The sequence below is a fragment of the Lissotriton helveticus genome, chromosome 4_1 (assembly GCF_964261635.1).
Source record: "Lissotriton helveticus chromosome 4_1, aLisHel1.1, whole genome shotgun sequence".
NCBI classification, from domain to species: domain Eukaryota; kingdom Metazoa; phylum Chordata; class Amphibia; order Caudata; family Salamandridae; genus Lissotriton; species Lissotriton helveticus.
Genome location: NC_136063.1, coordinates 380287517 through 380301285, shown reverse-complemented (window position 1 = coordinate 380301285; position 13769 = coordinate 380287517).

The following is a 13769-nucleotide window of genomic DNA, read 5'->3' as shown; positions in this document are numbered from 1 at the left end:
ACAATGATGTTACCAACCATCCGTCTTCGCATCTTAGCTCAATGTCCAAAAAGGTCATGCGGCTAGAACTATTCTCTGTTGAAAATTTTATGTCTCTGTGCCTTGTAGTAAGCCATCCGTGAAAGGCCAATAAGTCGGTCTGGCTCCCCTGCCACAGGAGCCAGACGTTGTCTATGTACCGGTACCACTGTATAATTTGTTGCCTGAAAGGGTTATTGGTGTCAACAAACTTTTCTTCATACTGCGCCATGAAGAGCACCGCCATTTCTGGGGCATAAGGACATCCCATGGCGGTGCCCTTCACTTGCTGATGCTTGGTGTTGAGCACTAGTGCAAAAGAGCAGAACGAATCTTATAAATTGATTTGATTACGCAAAAAGCACGTGAAAAGTCGAAGGTACCAACTTTGATCCCCAATCACAAATTATGGTTACGATGGATGTCACATCCTTGTATACCCAAATCCCCCAGGAAGAAGCCTTAGAGGTCATGCAGCTATACCTGGACCTAAGAGAAAGACCACATCGGGTTCCTACTGCTTTTATTTTAGAACTAGCAGCAATAGCACTGAAGAAAAAATATTTTACCTTCAATGGCCAGTTTTACATCCAAGTGAAGGGCACCGCCATGGGATGTCCTTATGCCTTACCCTAGGAAGCTTCTCAAACATTCTCTTAAGCGCGTGAAATACACGCCTAGAGAATGCCTGTTGCAAACTAAACACCGCACACCCTTAAATAAACTTGTGTGCGTCACAACCTTCTGTCCCGAAACACATAAACTACGACAAGCTGTGTTAAAGAACTGGCATCTTTTGGAGGGGTTGAGCTGCCCGTTCCCCAGACCCATTTTTGCCTACAGAAAGAATCGCAGTATTGGCCAATAACTTATTCGGGCAGACATAGCCATCCCTAAGCCCAAAAGTGATCTTTTGGCGCAATGGAATCTTAAGCCGATTGAGGGCCACCACAAGTGTGGCAACTGTGTCGCTTGTCCTAGTACAATTGAAGGTGATGAGTTCGTCCATCAAGGCACCAAGTGGAGACACAAAGAGTACTCCAATTGTAGAACCAAGAATGTTGTGTATATGGGATTATGTCCTTGCCAGCTAATTTATATTGGAAAAACTAGCCAACAAGTGAACCAAAGAATTAGCCAGCACCGTTCAAGTATCAAGAAACAAGTCATGTCTGCTCCAATGGTTGAGCATTTTTGCGAAAATGGCCACAACGAACAGGAGTTGAAATGGTCTGTACTCTACACCATAAACTCTAAATCCAAATGCCATGACGTCGAGCGCGTTCTGTTACAGAAAGAGGCCTACCTGATTTTAAAGTTCAATAGCGCACAGACTGGCCTCAACAATTTGTCTGAGATAGCGCACATATAACCAAATTTAAGGAATACACCTGTCCTGACTTGCATCGGTTCGACATCCCTGGTCTGTCCTTTGGTCTTTGTGATCTATTTCATGAAACTGAGACTATATGTGGTCCTTGGCCTTGATATGCCTTTCGAATGTTGTAATAATCACACAATCATATAATCACAGGCTGCGAGAGTTACACCTTGCATTAATATGAACATCAGTTCCAACAAATATGGGGTTAAGCACCAACTTGCCTTTTATTAAACACAAGTCTGATTGGGCTTATGTGCCATAAACAGGACGCTCTTTAGTGCGCCTTCCAGGTGCATTTGTCAGCTGTTTTAATAACAGGGACTACAAGTCCCAGAATGCTCTGCTTAATTTTGAGCATAAAACAAACAGGAAATAGCGGCGGCCATCTTTACTGAGAGAAACCAGACCCCAGCATTATCGAGCAGTGGCAGAGTAGCAGGTAACTTCTTAGACTGCTTTACCAAGCGCTTAACTTGTGCCGCTCCACTATTGAACATATCGCTAAGGTTGCGTTTTGTTCCTACAGGACGGTGTTAGTGGCACTCCTTTCATTTGAAAATAAGAAAACGAATGAAGGTAGGCTAACTTCCTCGATTGGTAGATTTTATCTACCGTGACATATTGGGTGTATGCTGCCTCGCTAGTAATGCATATTTCCTTCATGTTGTAGATTCAACCTTGATGGTTACGCCGCACAATTGAACCCACCGCAATTCGGCAGTTCCCAATGACTAAGGTACTCTTCCCCCTCCATGTTCGACCTATTATCGTCAGTATAGAAATGAACGGATAAAAATTGTTACTTATACACATTTTTAAATAATCTTTTTAGGCATCTCTGTTCGGCCACATTAATTAGCAACAGGACCACCACTAGACCTTTTACGAAGTCCTCCTTCAAACAGAATTGGTATGTAGCTTAGAACTGTTTGTAGCCATTGTATTGAAATAAGGAATCTATATGCTAGGTCAAGTAAAACAATGTATTTGCATCTTGCAGATACAAAGAATCCACAGCCCTGAGAAGGCTGCCTCAGTGAGTTCTTTATAATAAGCAGTAGGGTTTTTACGTGGATCAGGCAATTGCAATTTTAGGGAAAGAACTTCACTTCTCTTCCAAGGGGTATATACCCACTGCTCCTGAAATCGAGCCTCCACATGAGCTTGAATAAATTGATTAACTTTGTCTTTAACTTCTGGGATCTCTGGATGATAAATGGGGTGGACTTCCCGCATCGGGTGCTGAGAATCCCAAACAGGACTATTAATAATTAATCGTTGCCGGTATCGTAAAATGGTAACCAAATTCCTATATACATATTCCTGGCCTAATTCAAACTTAAGGCCCGGTCCACTATATCATACAAAACCTGGGATATACTCGTTGTGGGACATAAGGGGTGGAGGATGGGTGTTCAATATGTCCTCTAATTCATCCTCTGCCTCAGGACGGACTGTATAACTTTTATCTGCTTGTAATCGAAACTGTCTATCCAAACATTAAATTTTTTTCTCTGTTTGTTATTTGTCATATGCTATAGCTTTTTGCGTTATGGTCTGTCTATTCTGTATTTTTAACAATTTTTCTTCTCTAATTTGGCGGCGTTTTGCCTCTTTCTGCCATAACTGCAGAGAATCAAACATTCCCCGTCTACTTCGTTTTGAAAACAGTCGATCTTGTAAATACTGTATCTTTTCTCATCGAAAGAACCAGTTAAAGGCCACCTTAATTCTTTATTATCTTTTGTATACCTGTGCCATAAATTACTAAATAGAATGGGCGTGAGTAAGACCATGTTTCACATACATATCAAAATTTGGGCTGCCCTCCGGCGGGGCAGGTTGACTTTCATCTAATCGTATACTTTTTCGCCGACAACAACATCCGAAACATATTTTACAAGTCAAAAAAGTTCTACCAACTTCACTTTTTCAAAAAACATGCGAGAGGCTTTTCAGCTTGCTAAAGTTAGTGTGGAAATTTTGTCTATGTGGTCTCCAGCCCAACTTAAACTATTCTTAAAAAACTTCACCCCTAAACTGAGTTATGACATTGACCACTTACATTGTGTTAGTTTATCCTCGTATAAGACCTATGTAGACTCCCATGAATACAAGCATTACCAGCCTTATCTAGATTATACTCTTATACACGGTGTAAGGCGCGCAATTATGATGCTGCGCCTGGGAATACTTCCTGTATTAACTTTTATCTCTTCCTGGAGATCAGACAAGACAGCTCTATGTACCTTTTGTCAAGGGGGCAATCAGAATTTGGAACATCTTCTTTTTATATGTCCTAACACAGAAATAGTGAAGGCAAGGTTATTATGTCTTACGCCTATTTACCGGTCATGTAGGATCGTAAACTCAAAGGACTTTTTATTAATTTGCAAAAACCCCCCAAATGAATATGTTTGCTATAGAATTTTTAAGTTTTTGAAAATTTCACTGAAAATGTAATAAATGAGAATGTATAAAGCATATATTTTATTTTGTGGTCCTCAAAAGAGTACCGTTACAAATAAACCTTTTTTTTGACTTGATATTTTACTAAAACACAACATTTTTCTCTAATAACCGGTTCTCACACTCCGTTACACAAGCTCAAAACATGGCCATGTTCCATTCACTCTCAACATCTCATTAGCCTTGCACCAATCATATACATTGAAGTTGACACACAATGTATCTCAAAAAGAAAAGAAACATTTGTTTTAATTTTTCAATTCTAAATCATGATTTCAAGACAACCAAGGAACAGAGCCCATCGACTCCTGTTCATAGAGAAGTTGCGGCCCACCGGCCACCGGACCAAACAGAAACCCAGAAATCAGGCAGTCCAAAGACTAACAAGAGGCCATCAGACAGGAATTAACCACAGACCGGCCTACAGACCATCCCATGGGCCTCCCTGGTTTACCTTTAGGACTATTCTGACTGAGCCTGCTGCCTTAGCGTCGCTTCAGATGTGTCCAGAAGTCACCCATTTACCGCCATGGGCCTTTCCGAAGACAGTCCGGCCGGGTGTGCAAACAAAATGCCACACCAAGGCGTCAGATCGTCACCTCTATTATTCACCAAACAAGCTCGTGGAGAATCTGCCCGTGCAGCCTCATCGCTACCCTGTCAGATCTCCAAAACTCCTCATGGTAGGCCGACCACCAACCTACCAAAATCAAATTATTTCAACAATGTGGTTTCAAAAGCACAATCCATAAACAATAGAACCAATTCACTCACCTGGTGCACTCATTTGCGAGTTCTCCATTGCCTACTCCAGAAGATCAACTCGGATCGGTTCCTGGGTTACACCCGTAGGACTCTGGCGAGGGGTCACTAGCAGCAGGGGGCCCTCTGATCGCGGGAGCGTAGTCGGGAAAAAACTTTAAGAAAAACGAGTCCGCTCCCGCGACCAAAGTACTTCCCTAAAGTCCTTATTTCACCCCGTGTTACGGGAGGATGACCCCAAACGCGGAGTCCCGGCGGAGTCGCCAACTGATGTACCATAACTAATCAATCCCGGCCACACTTACAAATGCCACAATATATTATTTAATGAATCAATCAGTCGGCAGTGAAGAAGAGGCAATCGTTTATTCTAAATAGACTCTGCGGAGAGGAGCCCCCTCGTCCACACCCAGCCAGTGCGCCGAGAAAACTCCTGAATTACACATGAGATCAGTCCTTTATACAAAACACATGTTACATGAAATAACCATATTTGGCATCATTCCAATAGGTATGAGATCTTTCTGGAAAAACCATATATGGCAGACAAAGACAGCTTAGAAGTCTGTTTCTTCTATTAGAAGGAAGGTCAGTAAGGGTAACTCCCTTTCGTCTCGGTACATGGGAGTAACGGCCTTGCGCCGGCAAGAATGTGCTTATCGTCTCTAACACGAGATGCAACCGTGGGCCTTTGGAACGGAAAACAGTCATGAGTTCAGCTGTCCAGTAACTCAGCTAATTGGGACCTGAATGATATATTCAGCGGGCCACACGTGATAGCTGCCCAGGCCCGGGTCGATAGTTTCAAAATGGAGTCTATGTGGTTCCTTGGACTAGGATGCAACTTAGCCTATTTACAAGAAACGCGAACTACACTCAGTTTCTAAGAAAGAAAAATACGTAAATGAGAATACATATACATGCAGCTACATCATGCTAACAAATATAACGTTAGCAACTACGCAAAAAGCATTCTGTCTCTCAAGGTATCCCTTACTACACAAAAACAATCCTGCTAAGAATGAATGCACTCTTGCACCATGACTCAAGGCTGAATACATAGGCACTAGGCAGCACATTGCTCGCCAGCGATGGGAAATGACAGGAATGCACTTTATATTTTTAAATACAGTCATGCCTGCCCTTTCCCTATCATGCAGTTCAACAAGGTGACTTTGCTGAGCTGCACTGCATGATAATTTGATAAATATGCCCCTCTGCTACCAGAGTCAACTGAGTCACTGTTGTCAAAAACCAAGTGATACCTCCAACTCTAAATGCAGCAGGGACAGAGCAGGAGAACGCCAATTTAAGGTAATTATACTGCTCTGCCAATACCCTAAATGATCGTTCAAGTAATAAAAATAATATGTTGAGAGGTGCTTTAGGTCAGCTTCCTTCAACCAAAGCTTTGTTGGCAATGTTATTCACAGCCTTCACTTTTTGGATCACCTCAGTTGGTGACTGGAGAGTCATGCTGAGTGACAGCATTTTCCATCTTTACATTACATCTGAGTCTGTCTCATGAAGGAGAGCCCAGACAGGCAAATATGTCTGCCTGTAGTCACTGCCACAGCACGCCACATCATAGCCCTCCAAGGAGCTGCTGTGTGTGGATCAGGTGATGAGGTAAAGTAGCATTGCCCCCACTAAGTAGCATATGAGGTATTTTTTGGTGCACGTTACTCATCAGGATGCCCTTAAATAATTGTTTGGTAACCATATTTATGTTTCATTGTGCCGGGTTCACCTGTCCTCTACTGGTGAGGGACCCAAAGGAGGTTGCACTCTTAGCAATGAGGGAGTTGCAGTAGGTCAGAGCTCTTGGCACTCTCCTCCCTTAACAAGGTGGCTGTGTTTGTACTTTCATGTAAAAAAAAAACCTTAGAAGATATTATTTATGGTCAACATTCCTCTTATTAAGCACATTGTATGCTGGGTCAGGAATTTCTGTCTCTGAGTATTTGTATATGAGAGCAAATTCGGTCTGAAGCACTGGTAATGGGTGTAAAGGGTATGACCTGCTGAATGGGCAGTGGTAGCTGGATAAGGAGCAAGTAATGTAAAGAGAAGGAGAGTGGGAAAGAGCTACAGATCACCAAATGGCTTTCTTCTAGAAGAAGACATTTCTTCAGAGCCGGCTCAAGCACAAGTCTGCCTCTGCAATAGCCTTTAATAGAATACGGACAATTTCAACAGAGCTAACTTTAATGTGTCAACACATGCAAACACAGCCATACAGAAATGCTGTTTGCAAGTAGTACCCCTTTAAAAATAGCCTAGTGGATTTTCCAATGCTTGTTATTTTTGCATATCAGTGGCATTATGCATCTGGACACATAGCTTACCACTTGCTTGTGGCCTCCAGTTCCTGTTTGTTCTAGACTAATCCAGTGTTACCGCAGATGCCTGAGTTTTTCCGCGGGGGGTTTCTGACTGGGTTTTCCCATTTATTTATTTATTTGCGGGTTTATAACGCGCTTGAATCGACTCCCGGAGGAGTATCTCCGTGCTCCAAAAACACCAGTAGCAAAGGGGGTAGTTATTCCTATACTGTGTTTCAGGTTTGAATAAATCTAGGAGAACCGGTTAGGCCTGAAACATGAGAGTTTTCAATTTTTTCCTTAAGTTAAAATGATCCTGACATTGTCTCAGCAGAAGAGGTAGTTTGTTCCATTGTGTCGGGCCGACCACTGACAGTGCTTTACCTCCCTGCCTAGCCCTTCTGATCTTGGGCACCCTCAAGAGCATCTGATTACTTGACCTAAGAGAGCGCGTGGGGACATACGGAACTAATTTCTCTGCCAAGTAGGAGGGTCCTAATCCATATAGCCCTTTATGTATTATACAGCATATCTTAAACGTAACTCTCTGGCGGACAGACAACCAGTGGAGTTTTTCCAGCAGAGGTTTAGAAGGGGATCTGGGCGGAGCATTAAGGACCAGTCTGGCCGCGGTATTCTGCACCACTTGAAGTCTGTCCAATACCTCTTCATCTGCGGATGCTAGTAGTCCATTACAATAATCAAGCCGGCTGAGCACTAACTAGAGCCTGCACCAGGGTCCTTCTAGTGAAGTCAGGGAGAAGCGGAAATACCTTTCGAAGGAGCCCTATCATGTAAAAACAGGACCTCACTGTGTTATTTCCATGTTGTTTTAAGGATAGCTCCTGTTCAAGGCGGCCCCCAAGGTTCTTGACCACTTGCTTTGGTTCAGGAACTGGCCCCAAGTCCAGTGGCCACCAATCAGGTGCCCATAGAATCTTAGCCTCACCGAACAGCATAACTTCTGTCTTACTAACATTACACTGAAGAAAGTTAGAGGACATCCACTGGGAAACCGCCTTCATCCCCTCGGAGAAAGATCGTTTAACCTCCGAGGTCAGAGACTTAAATGGGAAGAGCAGCTGGGTGTCATCAGCATTCACAGTTCTTTCCACAAACAGAAGGCCCACCTACCACAGGACCAACTTAATGCAGGGCGCAGCATGATGGCGCAGCAGACAAGCGCAATAGGCACGCACCTGGCATGCCAAAGGCAAGCCCATCTGCACCCGTCCACGCCTCGACCGCGCCCAGTGCCTCGTGTCCAGTGTACAGCACCATGATCCCTGACCCTCCCACTCCCTGAAGATACAAGTACAGCAAACTCTACACCCTTAACCCTGGACACCAAAACAAACACTTGCACCGCACTGACCTATGTACCACAGTAGGACCTTTCACCTGCACCCACTGCCACTTCGCCAGCCACTGCACACACACCAGCCCACCAAACAGACCCACTCGAACATGCTACAGACACCATCTGAACAAAAAAACAACTTGCACACACCCTTCTCAACACACGCTCACTATGCAAGCATTGCAGTGAATTCTGGGACCTCATCGCCACCCTTGCACCGACATTGTCTTTCTCAACGAGTCCTGGCCTAAGCACACATCCACCCCAGAAATAGCCACAGCAATCCCTAAAAGATATAAAATCACTCACTGGGACCACACCAACAAGCCGGGATGAGGAACAGCTATCGTCCACAAAGAGACCATACAGTATACAACCACCACCAACAATACCACCACACCCATGGAACACCTCAACTTTAAGCTCCACACAGACAAGACAAACATCAGAGGCACACTTTCTTACTAACCCCCAGGCCCATGCTCCAGCTTCTGCAACACCATTGCAGTCTTCATTGCATCCCTCACCTTAAACTCTAAGGACTGCATCTTCCACAGTGACCTAAATTTCCTTATTGATGACCCGAATGTCAAAAACATTGCACACCTCCTCGACAGTATGAGTAGCCTCATTTTGACCCAGATCATCCATGACCCTACACACACCGCAGAACACAAGTTGGACCCAAATTTCACCTCCAGCAACCGTGTCAAACACAGATATGTCACAGAACTCACATGGACCGATCACTCTATCGTCCACTTCAGCATCTCCAGCCACCACACCACCAACCCCAAGATGACCAATGCTCCCCACTGGAGGTGGAAATAAAATCTCAGAGACCAGTTGGGCGAATGCCCTCAACACCTCCAACCCTGCTACTACCACCAACCTTATACAGGAAGTGAAAAACTTCAACTCCTGGATCACCAATTGTCCAGACACTATCGTCCACATCAAGACCAAAATTCAGAGAAAATCTTCCAAAAAGGCCAGCTGTAACACCCAAGGACTCAGAACAGCAAAGCGAGACAGCAAACATTTGGAGAGATGGCGCACCAGAAAGGACACCTCTAACAGGGAAGCCTTAAAGACCTCCCTCAACGTCTATCACCGTCTGAAGACAGCCCGTGCCTCACACATCAAAACTAGCGCTAGGAACACCAAGGAACATTTCTGCATCATTAAGGAATTCTTCAACCTGGCTGCCAGCAAAAACAACATCACACCCTCACAGGAGCTGTGCGACAATCTTGCCCACTTTTTTTATGACAAGATCTCAACCATATACAGAAACTTTGAACCCCAACCCACACCTATAGACTTCTTTGACAGATATGCCACCATCGTAACTGACACAAACCACACACTGACCACCTCGAACATCGTCTCCACCCAGGACACCACCTCCACCATAACATCTGGAGGCACCACAGACCCATGCCTGCACCACATCTTCAACCTCGGAAACCAAAGGATCGGCCAGGAAATCATCACCCTACTCAACATGTCTATATCACCACTGCAACATTTCCCAATGCCAGGAAACATGTCGAAGTCAGACCACTACTCAAAAAACCCTCCACTGACCACAGTGAACTGAAAACCTACTGATTGATTGATTTGGAAAATCAGAATGGAGATCTACTTCAAACCTCTCTTGAGCTGTGCTTAGGAGAGAAGCAAAGTGCCATAAGCCACCTACGTGGATCCCAGATGATTCTAATGGGGCAACAACGCTAGTTCCAAAATCCTCCTGAGACTTACCATCACTTTACAGGAGAAGACACTGCTCCAGTGGCAAATCCCAGGGGGAAAGGGGTTGGATGGAAAAAGTGTATAGAGTCAAAGATGCTGTGGCTCGTCTACTCAACAGCAACACTGCAGCAGGCATTCACTACAGTCTGATGAATGGTACCGGCCTACATGGTACCTATAAACAAATAAATAATAAGGTATAGTCTAGTATTAACTATATCTCTTAAGATATGACTGAGTTCAGCACTTAGTAAAATCATGTCTGTTAAAGCGTCTCTCCTTTTCTTCTTGTTCTTTTTTCCATTCAGGTGCGAGACTAATGAGGGACGTTCTTTGCGGTGCCGTCGAAGTGGAATGATCAAGGGAGCTGGCAAGACAGAGTCCTGGAAGCCATGAAACAGGTAAGTGGCAGGCAAAGAGGCTAAGCGAAGGGGAGGAATGTGGACGGTTTTATTACACAAAGAAACAAGGCAGAAATGCAACTTTCCGAATACACATCTATAAACTTTGTCTGTCGGGAAGTAGTTTCTCCGAAAATGAGTATGCTTTAGTTCTCTCCAAGCTTAAGCCTCCCTCCGCCCTTAGGAGACCAAGTCAACGCTCCTGGGAGAAGCAAATCCCCTTGAGGGTTACACAAAAACTGCACAAATGCTGAGGCACATAAAAAGTAGGCCAGATCTGTGAACTAGGCTTTAACCACCATAGTATGAAAAAGGAAGTCCATAATTTGATCTTTGTTCTCCTCTGTGTATCCTTTATTTCATATCAAGAAATGTTCATAACATCCGAAACAGGCAGCTAACACGTGTTTCGTCCGAAAGGACTTTCTCAAGGCTAGACAGCTAAGTAGAGCGATTCGTACTCCAAGATATGATTTTTTTAACATAAACATAACGGTAATACAGGTGTGACACCTATAGAGAAGGGAATCTGCAGTATCTGCTCCCGCTACCTCCGTTTTACCAGCAATCCATTCGTGTACAATCCCAATAGCAGCAGGTGGACGGTTTCGAGTGTCATGAAGGTCACATTCCAATGGTTGTAACAAGGAACAGGGGCAGATAATTAACTTGATGAGGCTGCCCTCTAGAAGGTGCTTTAGAATGTTCACAAAAGTCACGTTCTAATTGCTTATAGCAAGAAACAGCTGCAGATGATTAATTTGATGAGCCTGTCTTATAGAAGGTGTTTTAGAATGTTCACAAAGGTTGCGTTCTAATTGCTTATAGCAAGGAACAGGTACAGGGGATTAATTTGATGAGGTTGTCTTTCGGAAAGTTGTAATATGGTAAAAAGTCAGGGTACAAGACTTATGTTCATTCATAAGTGTTGGGAGGAATTTTATGAGTCATGCCGGTATCATTGTGATAGTCAAGAGAGGAGAGCTGAGGTAGGTAGATTGCCCCTCCCAAAGGCAGTCTTACAGGTCATGATTTGTTGGGGTGCGGGTCATGGAATCGTCTCACCAGATGGGTGGCATAAACCGAAGAGGCCGGTTCCCAGGAACACTCTGAAGGGCGATATCCCTTCCAATCTATAAGGTAATATAGTTTTCCCTGAGATCGTTTAGAGTCCAGGATACAGTGAACTTCATACTCTTGTTGGCAATTAATGAATGGGTGGAGGTGAGGTATCATTGTGTGTGGCGGAGTGGCAAGGCTTGATCAGTGAAACCTGAAACACTGGGTTGATAGTGTATTCAGAGGGAAGCCGTAGCTTGACGGAGACTGGATTAATTATCTTGCTAATGTCATAAGGACCTATAAACAGTAGTCGCAGTTTCCTTGGACCTTCTAGATGTAGATGTTGTGTTCATAACCATAACCTGTCTCCTTCCTTGAATATAGGTGCTGGGGTAAGTGAATTCAGCTAGGTGATCCCATTGTCCTGTGTACGTGGATAGCAAGCATCTTAGTGTTGTTTTTAGGGATTGGTGGACCCGTTCAGTTTGCCCGTCGGTGTGTGGGTGGAAGGCAGATGACAAGGCTATCTCTATTCCTAACTTATCACAGAGTGTTCTCCACAATTTTGATGTGAACTGAACACTACGATCTGAAATGATTTTAATCGGCACACCATGTAGTCTTACTAAATGATCGATTAATATTTTACTAAATTCTGCGCCGGTGGGTATCTTTTTGATGGGATGAAATGTGCAATTATTGATAACATGTCAACAAATATTAAAATATTAGTGAAGGAATTGCTTGCTGGAAGGTTAGAAATAAAATCCACACTAATGGTGTGCCAAGGAACTGGGGGTATAGGCAGAGGCTGTAATAAGTCTGGAGGCACAGTGTAAGTGTTCTTGTTTCGTGCACAAGCTGGGCAAACAGATCCATATTCATATATCCTTCTGCATGTTGTTCTACCAGAAGGTTTTTTGACAATTCCTAAGGGTTTTCCTCATACCTTGCTGCCCTGCTAATGCTGTGTCATAATTTTACTGAATTACATGATATTTTAATTCTATAGTAGGGATGAACAGTTTCTGAGCGTGAAGAAACAACGTGTCTGTGATAGTATGGTTAGGTGTTTTGATTCATTCTTCAGCCTTTCGTTTTTTATATTCTTCATATAAGGCCGCCATAAAGGTGTCACCCTTGCTGACTGCGACTATCTTTTCTGATGGAATGATAGTAGGGGAGTCTAATGTAGAATGGGAAGAGTGAGCATACCAAAGTCTAGAAAGAACATCAGACTGTAACTGCTTGTTACCTGGGCGATAGGTGATGATGAAATTTAACCACCTAAAGAATTGCATTTGATGGGGGTGAGAGCCCTAATGGAGCTAAAGAATTGTACATTTTTATGATCTGAGAATGTTGTGACTGAATGTTTAGGCACCTGAAGGTAATGCCTCCATTTAGTTAACACCAGTTTGATGGCCAGAAGTTCTCTTTCAGCCACCCACAGTTTTGTCCAGCTGGTAGAAGTTTTTGGGAATAAAAGGCTATGGAATGCATGTGGTCAGTTCTTGGGTTCTTTTGAGAGGTAATTCCTCTTACGGCTACCTGCGAAGTATGGACTTTGACATAATCGGGCTGGCCTGGATTGGGATGCTGAAGAATAGTTGCAGTGATGAATTTTGTTTTTAACAGTTACAATGCCTGATTTCATTACAAGACCGGAGGCTACCATTATGCATACAACTTTTAATGCAGTCCAAGCATAGCCGCATATGTCAAAAAGCAAAAGTTCCAACTTAGAATACATATGAACCAACAATAGCATGAATCACTAGGCAATCAGCCTCTTTTAAATGCGGCTCCAAGCAAGATAAGTCAACTTCCTACTTAGCTCCTGAATAGTCTTATATTTTTAGAGTTTAAGATTAGTATTTTATTATTATTAAATTTACCTTTGTTAATACCGTATACTGAGTAACCCTCTTTTATATCCCTACAGGAGTAAATATTTATATATATACAATGTAAGGATTTATATATGCAATATTATAAGGTATAATAACACCCTTTCACTCCTTGTTTTTTCGGTTTCCAAACCTCCAATTTACGGAGGTTGGCTTCCGCTTTCCTGATATGCTTATTTGAATATTTTACTTACAAGCTAACATTCTTTTCCTTTGCAGGACTACTTACATTCTTTTCCTTTTCAGGACTGTTATTTAGCTGATTGTTTATTATTCAAATCCTTAATATTTTTATTGGGATTTATTAACAACCTTTCTTTG